The sequence below is a fragment of the Pleurodeles waltl genome, chromosome 9 (assembly GCF_031143425.1).
Source record: "Pleurodeles waltl isolate 20211129_DDA chromosome 9, aPleWal1.hap1.20221129, whole genome shotgun sequence".
Lineage (NCBI taxonomy): Eukaryota > Metazoa > Chordata > Amphibia > Caudata > Salamandridae > Pleurodeles > Pleurodeles waltl.
Window position 1 is genome coordinate 1,155,052,086 of NC_090448.1, and position 17,254 is coordinate 1,155,069,339.

The window sequence follows — 17,254 nt, forward strand, 5'->3', positions numbered from 1 at the left end:
CAATTTCCAAAGGTCACCAACTGCATGAGTCGGGATGGCACATAGTACAGAAAAAGAGGACCTTGGTTGTAACAGAGTTCAGTCTGAGGCATTTATTACTCATCCAATCTACTACCGACTTTTAGCACAATTTAAAGGAGCTGGGGGCCCTTGAGTCCTTCTCATGGAAAGACTGAAGCAATTAGGTATTGTCAGCAAAGGAAATCACCCCGAGACCCTAATATTTCAATTAGAGTCGCTACCAGCTCCAGATGAATATTAAAGAGTGGGGCTCGGAGCGGAACCCTGTGGCACCCCATACTCCAACGGTTTTGCAGAGGAGGAAAAGGGTGATAACAAGACCGAATGTATCCTGTCCTCCAAGAAAGACTTAAACCAAAGAGCCTGACTTTGTATTGAGAGTTTTGATCAAGATTCTCTTTTATAAACTCAGATTTATCCAGTGAGGCTGATTCGGTGCTATCTCCAGCCCTCAAACCAGATTAAGAGTAATGGAGATGATAATTCAGGTCCAGAAAGTGAGTCAATTGTCTTTTCACTAATTTCTCCAGCATGTTGGCCCCCACAAAAGAGAAACAGGTATACAGTTACATAAGGTCTTGGGGTCCGCACTAGGCTCTTTTAGTAATGGAAGTAGAAGAGACTGCTTCTAATACTTAGAAACTAGGGCAGAATCAATGGAGGAGTTCATCAATTTATTCAAAATGGGGTTTACCATGGAGGACGCCATTTTAAGAATGTCAGGTGTACATTGGATAAGAGGGAAGCAAGAAAGGAAAATGGTTTGGTACCAGCTCTCTCCTATTTAAAGTGAACCAGCTTCTTCCAGAAAGCGACTTCAGAACTGCCGTTCAATATCTTACACTCTTGCATCTGGATGGTGCTCACACCCAGCTCCATGGCCTTCCAGACCACACACTGACAGCCCTTAGCAGCATCCTACGTACCACATGATGTCTCATTTAAGGTCTGAGGCATTACGATCACATCACCCACTTACTAATGGAGCTCCACTGGTTCAACTTTCCGCCCACGCCATCCTCAAAACCAGCTGCATGGTTTACAAATCCATCACAACCAACATCCCCGGACAGCTCACCATCTCTGGTGGTTCTCTGCACACCCACAGCCAGGACACCATTAGACGGAAGACTAAGAAATGTAAAAACGAAAAAACAAGGCAGCAGGTCTTTTCCATCTATGCAGCCAGGATCTGGAACAACAAGCCTATATCCATTAGGACTGACCCTACGCTGCTCCAATTTAGGAAAGAAATGAAGACTCGCCTCTTTAAAAAACACATCACAATTGATAACTCAGCTACCTCTCCTATCAGTCAATGACTATATGCTTGACTTTTACCCTGCACCCTGATCTGTTACTTTCTTGGTAGGTTTGCAGTACCAAATATCACATACTCCAAACCTGGCATGCCATTTCCCTTCCCAAGTTCATGAAAAAAGCTGGAAAAGGTATCCCTACAAAAAACAGACTGATGCTAATGACGTCAAGGGAAAACGATGAAGCAACGATTTGCTATCAAAAATCAGTTAGAAAACAGAGGTGTGAAACCTCACGTGCTCTGAGATCTTACTCACAGTAGCCGGAAAAAAGAATTGCACTGTGAGGCAACTGCCAGCCCAGTGCATTATGGGTAGCAGAAGCTCTTGGACTATTAAATAGCAGGCACCTTCTTCTCACCTTTCGATGAAAGCCTGTCACCCTGCATTTTTCTCTTCCCTTTGATGCACTAGCACAACTTCCTTGCACCTCAAACACAGTAATGCAGGCTTGGAACTGCTCCTTAAGGATCATTAATGGATTCCTAGGAAAAGCCTAGCCCAAAGGGTGTTTCAACACAAGGACAGATGACACTGACACCCTCTCTGGCATTTCAATGGACAATACATCTATGAAAAGTGTTCCGGGGTCCACACACACAGTGTGTCAATATTCGCGCATTAGTGACTATCAGTGAAGGCCCTACCACACAGAAGTGGCCTTTAGCCACGTAGAGCTTAGGGCACTAATCCGTGGACAATCTGGAGTAACATCCACAGCTGGAGTAAAACAGAAGGCACAAGTGCAGAATAAATTACAGTCAAAGTGCTTGTCCTTTTCTACATGGAAAATGTTTGCTGTGCTAGAGAGGGGAGTAAGCTGAACAGGGGGGCAATAACATGACAAAGGGAAAGAGGCTGAGGGAAGAGGGGGTGCTGTGAGTGAAGAAGGTAGGAGGAGGGGGCAGGAGGCATGCTTTTAGTAAGGGAGAGAAGTAGGATATGGAGGATGGAAAGGGTATGCTGGGGGATGGGTAGGGGGTGGAATGAAAAGGATTTAGGAAGAATATTGTGGGGTTAGGAGGAAAGTATGATGATCAGGGTTTTAAAGGGATGTCTGGGTCACAGAGGTTGACAAAAGTGATGCCTCAGGAATGCTGATGGTTAAGGGTAGAGGTAGGATGAAGGGATGTGTGAAAGAGGAGGAGGATGGATGACAAGGAAGCAGGAACGATGCTGAGTTGAGTTAGAGGGGTTGGGGTGATCAGGAAACATCAAATTATGAAGAAAAGCAGGTATGATGATGCGGGAAACTGCGAATGAGGAGGGCTGATTATGAGTGAGCACTAGGGACACTGTGGCTAAGGGAGGTTGACAAAATGACGAGTGAGCAAGTGGGATTGTGTGGGGCGGAGAGGGAGATGGGATGACAAGTGAGCAAGAATGAGTCAAACATCAGGTATAGGAGGTTTTTGTTGGTCTCATCTGTCACTCCTTCTATGTAAAAACCAGGCTTGTACTGTATGTCACTGGATTTATATGATATTGTGGCAAATTCCGCATAATTGTAGATTTGCCACCTAATTCATCATCTGCCACATAAGATGCAGATTTTAACAAAAAAAATGTTGTTCGAGCTCAAATAAGTCAAAAGTTACTAAAAATGCAGTGACGTGTTGCGTAGTGCAAGGCCCTTTGCAAATGATGACTGGTCACCTTTCTGAGGCGTACTGATATCTGTAGGTGCTAAACTGGTAGTAATGAAGTGCAACTAATGCACTGACAGTGTTACCCATTTTCAAAATGAAAAAATAATGAAGTAACACTATCACCAAATGTGTTGCCTAATGCTGCATAATTTGCTTTTTCCTGTCGCGGAACTTACTTAATGAATCCTGCCGCATAATTGTCTCTCACTGCCACATAATTTCAGTGGATCTGCTCTTATGCGAGACTGCGTAAAACTCCATTGACAAGATAATTCCTCGCCGTTGTTCTAGTGTCTGGAGTTTTGGGAGTTCCAAATTAGTCATTTCCATTGAATTCATTCTTTCAGTGGCTTCTAGTGCTGTGCCTCCATTCCCGTTAACAGGATTAATCTGTAAATGCAGAATGATGCACAGAAGTGAGCGACTGAAGGCCAGCATAAGCTTCAGTAAGCCTTACGGTCCAGGCTGGCATCTGACGTTGATGTCAGCAGTTCCACGGTGAGCTATATGAGTCCTTGTTGGAGCATATTTCAGCTGGCACGCTTGCCTGATAACAAAATCACTTTCAAAAAATGGAAATAAATCCTCTACAAAACCAAAACCTCACAGACACACTCCTTTAATACCACTCCCAGGTCCGTGCGAAAGGAGGCCCAGATAGCAAAGCTGCCATGATGCAACAATGCTGTGGTGAGCACCAGGCAAATAAAATACCAACATTTTAAATATTTAAAATATTCTCAATGTTCCTGTACTTGCACAGATATATTCCACTGCTTATCAATTTCAAAGGAAGTTCGCTGATTGAGAAATCAAATATTGGTTTTGCATCTTTCATAGAGATGGGTTCTGCTACATAAGAGGTTAAAAACTGCACCGTTCAACATGAAAAACATGAACATCCTCCCATCATCTGCAGCAGAGAAAGGTTTGCATGTACCAAGTGACTCACACTGAAGTCATTTGATTCTCCCACCAACAGTCTGTCTCATCTGGTATGCAATGAAGTTAATAATTCTGTACTTGAGACATCAAGCTGTTGTCATGGAGACAATCGTATGGCAACAGAGTGGGGAAGGGGGGGATCTGCCAGAAATGCAAATGGAGGGAGCAATTTGAAATCTGAATCACACATCACTGCCTATGACAGAGCTCCCCCAATCCTCTCCCGCGCGCGCACACACGTACTCATGGCATCGCCCCCCTCTTCATTCTGCACATGCTCCACCTCCACTGCAGGCAGAAGGCCAAATGCAATAGCAGCAATCGGCCCCTGAACCACATCAGGCAGGTCTGTGATGGACATGAGCTGCACTGACGGCCCCAACTACGAACTGCATGGTACTGGGGCAGATTCACCATTACCGTTCGGTATATTTCCCAGTACCGTGCATTTACAAGTTAAATCCTATGAGGCAGTGGTTCCCAACCTTTTGACTTCTGTGGGCTCCCCCTGCTTTTTGATTACTGGAACCCAGAGACCCCCACTGAATCATTATTGGAATCCGGGGACCACCCACTGAGTCATTACTGAAAGCTGGGGACCTAATCTGTTCATATTATGTAATTTTCTAAGCAGTCCCAGACCCCCTGAGGAGGCTTCGCGGACCCCCAGGGGTCTCCGGACCACAGGTTGGGAACCATCGCTATGAGGAATCGTTAAGTGCTGCTGTTTTTTCCAGCTGTAAACCACAGGAAATTAGCCTTTCCATGGGGCTTTTCCAAACAAAATCTTCCAAACAAAATCCCCGCTTGTTCTGCGCAGGTGGTAAATGTATGCCGGGGCTGCTGCGCACATTTTAGGGGAGAAATTTGGAAGTTGAGGAAGCATTCTATGCTACAGCTAAAGTTTCACAAAACTGACTCAGTGACTGAGTAACCCATCTGCCAAAATCTAAATCAGGCCCAGAGGTGTGTTCTTCCACAGCTGGAAAACAAGGTGTGGAAAAAAGAAATGAAGTGTGTGTTCCTTTTGTTGCAGGTGACTCACAATTGAGCACAAGTACATTAGTGTATCAGGCAAGGCCCATGCAGGCGTGCTAGGAGTGACCGCTCCAGTGTATCAGGCAAGGCCCATGCAGGCGTGCTAGGAGTGACCGCTCCAGTGTATCAGGCAAGGCCCATGCAGGCGTGCTAGGAGTGACCGCTCCACTGTATCAGGCAAGGCCCATGCAGGCGTGCTAGGAGTGACCACTACCCATGCAGGCGTGCTAGGAGTGACCACTACCCATGCAGGCGTGCTAGGAGTGACCGCTCCAGCGTATCAGGCAAGGCCCATGCAGGCGTGCTAGGAGTGACCGCTCCACTGTATCAGGCAAGGCCCATGCAGGCGTGCTAGGAGTGACCGCTCCAGCGTATCAGGCAAGGCCCATGCAGGCGTGCTGGGAGTGACCGCTCCACTGCATCAGGCAAGGCCCATGCAGGCGTGCTGGGAGTGACCGCTCCACTGTATCAGGCAAGGCCCATGCAGGCGTGCTGGGAGTGACCGCTCCACTGTATCAGGCAAGGCCCATGCAGGCGTGCTGGGAGTGACCGCTCCACTGTATCAGGCAAGGCCCATGCAGGCGTGCTGGGAGTGACCGCTCCACTGTATCAGGCAAGGCCCATGCAGGCGTGCTGGGAGTGACCGCTCCACTGTATCAGGCAAGGCCCATGCAGGCGTGCTGGGAGTGACCGCTCCACTGTATCAGGCAAGGCCCATGCAGGCGTGCTGGGAGTGACCGCTCCACTGCATCAGGCAAGGCCCATGCAGGCGTGCTGGGAGTGACCGCTCCACTGCATCAGGCAAGGCCCATGCAGGCGTGCTGGGAGTGACCGCTCCACTGCATCAGGCAAGGCCCATGCAGGCGTGCTGGGAGTGACCGCTCCACTGCATCAGGCAAGGCCCATGCAGGCGTGCTGGGAGTGACCGCTCCACTGTATCAGGCAAGGCCCATGCAGGCGTGCTGGGAGTGACCGCTCCACTGTATCAGGCAAGGCCCATGCAGGCGTGCTAGGAGTGACCGCTCCACTGTATCAGGCAAGGTTAACCACAGAAAGTTCATGAAAAGCTTTTTTCGATGTGAATGGACCCTACATGAGTAATGAAGTAACAGCCATAGCAGTAAGGCGCCCATTCATAGCAGAGAAATAACATCAGCAATAACCCTCAAAGCACAATGAATTATCATTCACACGTCAGTTTAGAACAACTTTGCTGGGGCACGTACGTTTCTAAAATATACATATATTTTCACTTTGGTTAAATTGAATCCTGTTCAAACATAAGAAACAGACTTTTTGCCTTGAAGTAGCGGTTTTCATTTACAGTGTCTACATTTTGCTGTGGCTGTGTGTAGGGGGCAGGCCCTCTATACTGGGCTGACTGCCTCATCTGTGAGCTACTTACTAACTGGAGAGCTACTGGTAGCTTATAAGCTGCATCTTGGGGACCCCTTGTCTAAATCCTGTAATGATTGAGACGTAGAACACAACCAGTATCTAAGCGCTTCTATGCGACTACATAGAGTTAATGTCATAGAACTGCTGCGTGGTTTACTCCTTAGAAACCTCCAATTACTGTAAGGGACAATTGTACAACACACTGAAAAGGTTAATCAACAACCTGCATCCAAAGTTGCTGGTTAGAAATTGGTCAAATGTAGGAAGGTGTTCTACTAAGTGTGTGTCCTCCTATCTTCAGCAGGACCAAGGAGAAGAGACCGGGGACGGGATAAACTGCAGCCATAATAGCCCCTGGTGGGACGTGTACCCCGGTACTTGCTTTCAGATGATCAAAGCGTCTGAGGAAGGCTACCATGTCCTATAAATGTGTTCAATGCATAAGCTTGCACCTTATCATAGCTATGTAGGTAGACATTGTATGTAGGGTGCAACCTTCCTACGACACTATGAGAAAGAAGAATTCCGGGAGCCCCGCAGGTTGGTGGGAATATTCTATGTAAGGCTATCAGTTAGGATTTAAGATGCAGAAATGGGGTCAACATTGCCGTACTACAGTCACACTAAGGATGAAGATCTGAGGGAGCAAGGGGGGTCACAATCGGACTGAGGCATTGGCCCAATGCTTTCAGGTCTTCACTAGTGGGTGAAGATAAAATATTGCTCCTAAAGTCAGAAAGAATAGAACAGGAGGGAGTTCTTTCTCATTTCTCGAAGAGCAAGTTTGAAAATGCATCGCCCACGAACCTCAGGCTTCTACAAAATTGCCTCACTTTCAGAAAAATTGTCAAAATCTGCCTCTTCTCTTTGATAGTCAAGAAGATCTTCACTATAGGATTACACCTAGAAGTCCATTTAGAGCCAGGTCATGGCTGAGCTAGCAGAACATGGCTAGAAATCAATATTCAACAGTTCAAAAAGTGATGAGTACATTTAAAAAACAAAATATGTGTTTCATTGACCATGTATTCAGTGAAAAACCACCACATCCACATACCGCAGACCTGGGATGGAATGGAACAGCAGCCCTATTTAGTCAATGTCATGTGATTAAAAGGTGTGACCATATTTCCAAGAAGGTTTGTCTAAATGATATAGGACCCAAGTCTCGGAGCATTTTGAGCTCCTAAGTTCATATTAAGGGAGGAAACTAAAGCTAAATGTATGAATGGCTTTATGTATGTATGGGCCAGATGTATGATGCCAGTTTCCATTTCTTAATAGTCTGAATCGCTATTTTGGGCCGTTAAGAAATGCAAACTGGGCTTTTCTTATGTACAAAGCCATTTAAGGAGTCGCAATTTGCGATTCCCAGAATAGGAAATCACAAATAGGGATTTCCTATTTACGATTCCTATTCTAATGTACCATGCATTTTCTAAATGCAACTTGGGAATTCAGGAAATGCAATTACCATCAACTTAAAGTAGATGGTAACCAAGTGCAATTTCAAAGAAGCACCCCAAAGTGTTTTTTTTAAATTGCTATAGAGCGCACACATGCCTCATAGGCATATTTGTGCCCTATTTTTGGGATGCACCAAGGGGGGGGGAGGGGCTTTGCCCATTGCCATCCTTAGTTTTGCATTTCCTAAACAGTGATTTCCTAATAAGAAGTCGCTATTTAGGAAATGCAAAACCGACCCATTGACTCAATGCAATGGATTTTCTTATTAGCGATTTTCTATTAGCCATTCCTACCTTGTAGAAATCGCTATTAGGAAATCGGTATCTTAGTACACTGCACTTTGCATTTCTTAAATAGCGATTTCTATGAAGTTGTTATTTAAGAAAAAAAATTGTGTTTTTGTACATCTGGACATATGTATGCATGAATGTGGTATTTCTATAGTGCAAATCTAGCCAAAAGGTAGCGGAGAGCTGTACAGAGTCAAAGATGCCCATTACGTCAACGAGTGACAGGAGAGGTAGCCAGTTTGTGCAGAGAGTTAATGCATTGTGATGCAGTGTTCTTTAAAGAGGTGTGTCTTCAACTCTTTCCTAAACTTGAGCTGTGTTAGGGTGATCCTGATGGATACCGGGATGTTATTCAAGATCCAGGGTGCACAGATAGAAAGGGCCTGTTGCCTTGTTTTACGTTTCTTTTCATTCTGATGGGTTCCCGACTGCAGGTGTGCTGAGAACCACCAGAGATGATGAGGTTGTCCGCACAATAAGCTGGGTAGTGGGTCTTGATAACCGATGCAGCGTGCTTTGAAGATGGTGCAGGCCTGCAATGGGAGTTAACTGAGTTCCATCAGGATGGGGCGATGTGAACATATTTCTGCAGGCCACGGAAGAGATGTGGTGCAGTGTGTACAATGCCTTAAAGGGGCGCCAGTGCGGAAGGCTATGAGCAGGATGTTACTACCATCTAGATTCAAGAGTACAAGGGCTGGAACAGCAGTTCTGATGTCACGTTCTGGAGGAAACAGACGTCTTTCAGAAGGGAGAGCAGGTAACAGGCTCTCCTTGTTTCTTTGGCAATGAGTTCCTTAAGGGTGAGGTTGGTGTCCAGGATGTATCCGAGGGGCTCGGCATTCAGGAAAAGTTGGAGTTTGAAGCAGTCAATGTTCATGTAACTCAGTCAGTTATGTATGTTTGTTTGTTGTGTTTGGCAAATAACAGTGATTCTATCTTTGTTGGGTTGACCTTCAGGCAGGCACTGGACATCCAAGTCTAATGGGCAGTGACTTGTATTAGCATGGTTTAATAGGGCCTTGGATATGGCAGGAATAAGTACATTTGTATGGTGGAAAAAGGGGCACTGCCAAGTTTAAGGGAAGGATTTCTAGATGAGGAAACATACTTTTCACAGAGAACATACATTTGCACGCTGTGCTAAAGCACATTTGCACCGTAAGGTTTCACAATTTTTCATAAGGTGGTATCCCTGCATACATACACTTTACAACGTGCGGGCTATGGCTATAAATCAACGACTCCTTCTAAATTCCATGATAACCCAAATTTTGTTGTATCTGCTAGCGAAGTTCTAATGGTACAAATTCCAGACTTCCAAGGATTTCGTGAGGATTTGTAATAATGAGGAAAATGGAGGCTCTAGGTTATGAAGACGAATTTTATTAGCAGAACTAATATTTTTCTTTGGCTAACTCTCAACTGGGAAATGTTCTTGTGAAGGAAATGAGAAAAAAACTCTAAGCAGAACACAAGCCAATCGTATAATAAATAGGAAAGGAGAAAAAGGTCCATCCCTTTGTAGAGCAATTGCAACTTTAATTGCCGGACTCTTCTGCTGGTAGATCACCAGTCCGAGTTAATGCAAGTTAGTTTTGAAGTATGCCCGGGTGTCTTGTGGGACCTCCGAAAGAGCAAATATTAAATTCTCCAGTGAGGCAAAGGATCCTTCTTCTTTCATGCCTTAATGGCAGCCGGAGGGTGTCTCGCAGCCTTCTATAGACACTTTATGGGATTCACACTGGTTTAGGGCCAGCTATTTTACTTTTGTTTACTTTGGGAGAGGGAGGAGAAGCTAAGTTATGCATGGCTCCCCACTCCTCCTCTGACCCTGTGTAACAGCTGGATGTAGGGACAAATGATTTTGGGGTCAACTATAACAAAACTATATACATAGATTCAACGTGAATAACGGGGATGCTTTTCACCTCGGGGTTCAAAGGGACATTATAAACTTGAGCTTTGCTCTTGGTGTCTCCTCTATGTCACTCAAACCCCATGGGGATAAAAGAATGCTGTTATTCACTGTTACCCATATATAATTCTACATGTTGATGTGCTGAGAGGCAGTGACACCAAAGATAGTGCCCAAACGTGAACAACAAGCTCTGAATGTGTCGTGTTGCGTTCCTCGATGATGGTCGATTTCCAATCCGCCCTTTTGATAAGCAACATAAGCAGGCCTGTATGTTTAGGTTTCTATCCATTTGCGCGCAGGATCAGTTTCTGCTTCTGTCTTGGCAAGTGAGGGATTCAATATTTATTTTGGCCTGTGACTTGTTGAGATTTAAATTTATCACTGAGCACTTATCCACAGTAAGATCCTTTTCTAAAGCTGCATCCAATTTTCGTTAACACTTTTCTGCTCATATCAGAGACGTAAATACTGTTCCTACCGGTGCGTGCTGCAGCGGTCTGCGCACACAGGCTGAAATGATCCTTCAGAAACTTCCCTTCACGCCCTAGGTAACTCACACCATTAGTGACAACTGTGGAGTCAATGTGAGGTGCAAAACTATCTCCAACTTCTCAACTCCTCTCCAACTCTCTGCCATTTTCAAAGCCCTGCCCGCATCACCTGAAACTGTAGCAACAGAAGGGCATGAGTTGCCTCGTGGTCCTGGTGCTTTGCAAGCTTACAGGTGAGGAGAAGGGACGGTGAGGAAGTGGACTTTGCTACAAGTGCCTTGAGGTGAAGGAAAAAGCCGGAGACGTACTTGAACTAATAGAAATATGCCTCCTATATCACACTCTGCGAAAGAAGACTGGACCGGTCTGTTAAATAGCAGCTAGCACCCGGTAAGAAGCCAAATATTACTCTGGGAGGCCCATGATGCTCTTCTCTAAAGGTACCTCAGACAAGAGCCAACGCTTAACTTCTGATGGAATTTAATGGAGCTGTCTCTACCAGACAACACCCTTCATGCTGGGTTCCAACACGCAAACTACACACGGCTGAAGAGGGGAACTGAGGTACACTCAGTAAAAACAAGCAACAGAGGGCGGCCCGACCACCGTGTCTCCTTCTCCCCTGACTTCATCCCATGCAGATGATCGCCCGTCTACTTCAGGGCTCAATGGAGTACAGGAAGAGAGGCAGACAGACCGGTCACCAACCTCTTCTCAAGTCCATTCAGCCTGGGGCTTGACCTGCACATTGTGTTTGCAGTTAGTGCACATTCTGAGAAGAGAATGCTGTCCGGCACTCCATGACCATAGGAATTCAAGGCAACTTAGCTATTTGTTCAGTGAGCCAAGTCACAGCCGTGAATCTAAATGAGGGATAATGCTTAGACATGTTCCCTCACACTCATCCAACTCATCCTTTTCCTTCATGTAAAAGGGCAGTCTGACCATTCTTGAGGTGGGATGCTGCCACACACAGACAACTCTTTTGTACACAGGTGCATCCTTACAAGTCCCCAAGCAGGTTCCCCCCTAGCTCTCAGTTCAGGGGGGCATATAAGCCATCTTTCTCGCAGTTTCTCAAACCAGAAGCTTGGATACAATGTCCGTAGTGAGGAATCCAACTCTGTCCAGTTGCGCTGCATGGGAGGCGGCCATCTTCAAGGTGGTGACACTTGGAGAGTGTGTGGATGCCACAACGCATGGAGTTAACTGCAGATGGATGAGCGCTGCTGATGACTGGCATGCACGCCCTCTATAACACTCTGAAATGCTGCTCGTGTTTGCCCAATGCGTCAGTTTTAGAAATACTGCCCAAAATTGGATTAAAACTTGGCCAGTTCCAAATGCATGTTTCCACAACTGTCTTGTGGCATTGCACCACTGGCTGATCAGAGCAACACACCTAGCCACTGTCCACTCTAAATCGAACATTAAACATTATTTATACAAAGCCTCCCAAACCGCATATCTGAATGCTGCGTGGGCGCTATCGGGGGATGCTGACAATTTACCCATCAACATGCCCTGTTTACCTGTGGACAGCAGCGGGTGATCACTGGGATGCTAAAAACAATATTTTTTTACAATCAATATTGGCTATGCAAAAACCATAAAGCTTTGTTCAGACAGATCATAACTGTGATGTCACTATCAACCACTAGAAGTCATTCCTGTCACAGTTGCTTTAGCGTTCTATTTATCAACCCAACTAATTTCAACTTTTTGCACACCACTCTAAGACTTGAACCATATATATCTATATATATCTATATATCTATATCTATATATATATAAAATCGTTTCAAAGTACTGCCTTAGCGCTGCCGAACCCCAGACCACAAGGGAGGGTTGGCAAAACGGAGATGGTTTCTCCGTCTATTACATTGCTACAAGACCCCTTCAAAGAAACGGGTGTGGACACTCATAGTTGCACATCAAAACTCCTTTATTAAAGAAAAGCCACTTTTCATCGGCTTTGCTCACAACAAAGAAACGTCATACGTCCTTCATTTAAATAAATGTATAGCTTCCTGGTGTGATAGGCATAAACACAATACTGTCCGCACATCCCAGTGTTTAAACGACTTATAATTATAAAACATATTGTTCTGGAGAAACGGTAATTACACCATCTTATATTTCATTAATGCTATTGTATGAATTATATTTCCCAAAATGTTATGCTATCCCCTTAAAATTATTAGCGACATTACTACTCTCCACATAATTCCAAATCAAAGGGGTCCTCCATTTTTCTCTGACCCCTCTCATCAACACTAAGTTGGAAAATTAAACTTCATATAATTTTGCCTCACCTTCATATACGCATTTCACTCCTGCGCACCATAAACGTCATATAACCGGGCATAACTCTGTCACATGCAATCAATGAATCCACACTGCAGTTATTCATCTAATCAAGGTTAGTGAATATTCAAAGCCCTAGTCCCTAGTGGGGGACAGACTCCCATCTTTTCTACAATCATTAATAATTCCCAAGCGGGCACTCTAGCTTCTCCGTTTCAACTCAAATACCAATCCAACCCAAAACAAATAATATGTGACATATACCTTAACCGCTATCACATTATATACTACGTGCATGAGTACTACACAACAGACCCAGTTTCTTTTACTTTAAATCAAAAGCTAAATGGTTCTACTGGAACGTATACAAATCTTCTTCCAAATTCAGGCCCCTTGGGCTTTTTACTATCTAGCTCGAGAATATATCTTGAATCTAACGGACGCAACCTCCTTTCCCTAATCCCCCGCCCCTTACATCCCTGGGGACACGGTCAACAACATAATGTTTCAATTGTGTCACATCTCCTTTATGTCTAATAGCAATTTTTGATCACCCTCATATGCTGTAATATTAGTTTATGGACCTGATGTACCATTCTACCACCATAATTCAAAGGGCATGGGCACGTCAAACACACACTATGTATTTGCTCTTACAGTTAAAGTCTCCCCTGATCTTTTTCGGGTCCTTACAAAATGGTGTCTCATATTCTGTTTCATTAATGGCAAACTGCCATGACCCACAATTAGCGCACCTTCTAAAAGCTTTGATACTCATTACCAATTGTGGTTTATCCTCGTATTCGGATTGGTATTAACCAAAGCATCTCACAATGACCTACACTTTCTATAGGTGATCAGAATTCTTTTTGAAAATTTCTGTCCTATAATGGGATCACTTTTTACCAGATGACAATGTTTCATCATAATACGCCTGATCTTCTGCCACTGTGCGCTATAGTCTGTAATAAACCTCTTTTCAGTAGGAGCCTCACTTATCTTCTTTCTGCTCCCAAAAATAAAATCTTCTATTTTCACAGCGTATGCCCTCTTTGTTGCTGCCAATTATAGCAGCTCTGCAAACCCCCTTTCTTTTAATCTACCTTGAAGTTCTTTTTGTGCTTGTACAGCCTCATCAATTTCACTACAATTCCGCTTGATTCTTAGATTTTCCCTATATGGGCTACTTCTTTTTACACTTTCTGGATGGAAACTTTTAGAATGTGAGGCCGTATTCCCAGGTGTAGGCTTTCTACAGACCTTACTATGTAGCCTACCATCTTTCATTTATACAGTGAGATCTAAAAAGTTGACTTCTTTTTTTTACTAATGTGACTGGTTAGTCTTATATTGAGATCATTTTTATCCAATCTCTCCACAAAGTCGAGTGCAATGTCTTCTGTAACGCGACAGATGAGAAACACATCACCTATAAAGCACAACTATAAGATCACACTGTCTGTGTACATTCTTTCTCAAAATCCTGACGACGCGCCTGCTCCTCCCACCAGCCCATCTCCAAATTTGCACAGCCGGGGGCGAAGTAGATGCCCATCACAGTCCCAGTAACTTGTTGAAAGATCTCCTTATTAAATATAAAAATGTGATTGTTAGGCACCATTTCACCATCTCCACCTGTGTATGCTTAAATAAACTCAATGGAAGTGCTTCTAAAAAATGCTTTGTAGCCGGGAGGCCACCTTCATGATGGTTACTGGTATACAGTGAGGTAACTACAAGAGATAATAACAACATATCGGATCCGCACTGTACTTCATAGATCTTTCTTAAAAAATCCCCAGTGTCTCATGTATGCTGGTACATCTTTATAAATTTATGGAATCAGATAAAAAGTAGGCGTCTTAGGAAAATCTTTTTTTTTTTTTTTTAAAGAATATCTCCTGTTATGCAACCCCCTTAAAATACTCAGTCCTCATTTCAAACATCATCTCTGTTGTGCTTCTCTTATAACATATTGTGCCATTAAGATGTCGGTAAGCTTCCTCATTATAAATTTCCACTGGCCATAATATGATATTCCCACCTTTGTCAGCTTCCTCAATAATAGGTCTTGTTTTCTTTCCATTAGGGCATTATATTATCACTGTTATTTATTCAGTAAAGTTTTTTTATGTCCTTCTGTCCGATATAGTTGTTTAATCTCTTGAATGACAAGCTCTGAATAGACATCTATATTGTCCATGTGTAGCACTGGGTAAAAATATAGACTTTGGTTTAAATTTTGTGGGTGCATCACCATAGACATCAACATCCAATTCTACAAAAAGACTCTCCGCAGTAAAGATCTGCTGTATTTCATTACCTTCATTCCAAAGTTCTTTTAGATTCTTAAGTAATTCCAAATCTGACACTTTAAGATTACAAACATCCTGCAATTCTTCTGGCACTGATCTTTTTGTCATTTTATCTGGTCTCATACTGTAATATTTCATGAGCTTCAACGCTCTAATATGTAAACATCAATTCTAGTTTGACTATAGTTCAGTGATTTTTCCAGACATTATGATAACCCAAGTGTCAGTATTTGTTCTTCTGCCTTTGTCAAATTTAGACTAATGCGATTGATAAGTATTTAAATGAAGGACGTATGACGTTTCTATGTTGTGAGCAAGGTTGTATGCATCCTTCCCCACAGTTATTGTTTCCTCCTTAGGGTCCCTTACGAGTTTAATCGTTCGTCTTCTCCATAAAGCCGCGACCCCCGTCTCTGCAGCTCAGAGCTTAAACTCGTAAGGGACCCTAAGGAGGAAACAATAACTGTGGGGAAGGATGCATCGCTTTACCCAGTTGGGGAAGAGGATATTGAAGAGTATCTAATTGGGTGAGTTTGTTTCTCCAGATCTAAGAAAATTTGGGGATATAATTGAGAAGATGTTGGTTGGAAGGTGGAGTTGATTTTAGATGTTCCCTGCCTATAAGTCCTGAGGAACACCCGTTTTGGAGCCCAGAATTGGCCCTAGAGTCACTATTGGGTCGAAACGTCGACGATAATGTTATAGCCTGGGCTGGTTTATGGAATTAATTGAGTATTTGAACCTGGACATAAATAAGTGTTGATTCAATTGGAGGGAATGGCCAACCAACAGGCTTTTTGAATTTAATGTGTTAATGGATATGTGGGAGATTTGTTGTCGATTTCTGTGTTTCTAATCACAAGCACTTTATCTTTTGCACTTTTTCTGTCCTTTCCTTGTCTCAATATGGTAGGAAGCTCTATAAATATTTAGTAAATTATTAAAGAAATTTTAATATGGAGTAATGGATAGATTCTTAATGTTTTTAGTATATATGCTACATGGTTGGTAATTATTGTTATTATGTATGGATTAGATATTGATGAGGGTGGTTTTTCGGGATGGATCAATGTTGTTTTGTAATATGACTAACAAAGATTCTTCGGATTCTTATTGGGTTACCCTTTGTAGATTGTAATATATTGACAGAAGGGATTTGGGACTTGTGCCCATCAACCTTCCTAGGGTTTTGTGCTACCAAGCATATTTAAGGACAATTTAGGGTCAATTTCCACTGGACAATTTAGGGACAATTTCCACCAGTACAGAGGCAGGATCCCTCTTCTGTGGTACTTTCACCACTATGTTAGTAAGAAAAAAGTAATTTCATTTCACAAAAGACAATGTATTTTGATGACATGGACCTTTACCACCTGGAGGAACTCACATTGGTGCCCCTCATAAGTATGAAGCTGAGGGCTCCTGAAGAGGTGAAGCAACTTGAACACTGGTACCGGTGTGCCATGATCATACAGGGACAGCATTCGATCCCAAATTCCTACAGATGTGTGACAGTTTCCATTCCATGATGAAAGTAGGGGTCTCCTTGGGTACCAATCCCATCTTTGTCACTTTCATCCTCAGTGACCCTCTGGGGATTCCAGAACACAAGAGCAAGAACTGACCAGGTGGAATTTCTGCGCTCAAGAGATTGAGGTCTTGTGAAGTCAGTCGACGGAAACTTCCCTCTGCCCTCATAGCACTACTTAAAGGCTGTTGTAGTAATTGTGTGGTGAAGTGGAAGGCAAGGTTTTTATTCTGTAATCATTTAGGGGAAAAAAGGTCCCCTCCAAGACAATGTGACAGAGAATGAAAATAATGCCTGATCTAAAATAAAGACCAAAACAGGATGTTTACTAACTTGCATTGATGAGTTATGGCCTCACTACTGAATTGTTTGGTTTACAGATACCACAAAAAGCCTCCTCTGAGTTGAATGTTGCGATTATAATTGGCCTTCAATAAATCAGAGGAACCACCCCCAAAAGCTACTCCCTGGTGATTCGCAGCGCTATATTAATAACATATACCATAACTTAGTAGACAGGTAAAACAAAAACAAAAAATCAGGAAATGTTTGGGACCGCTGGAGA

General features: G+C 43.6%; 1 protein-coding gene across 2 annotated transcripts in view; it reads right to left on the reverse strand.

Moving 5' to 3' along the window:
* Positions 1-17,254, reverse strand: part of SPRED1 (sprouty related EVH1 domain containing 1) — a 252,830-nt gene that overhangs the window by 109,345 nt on the left and 126,231 nt on the right. The gene's annotated exons all lie outside the window — the stretch shown is intronic.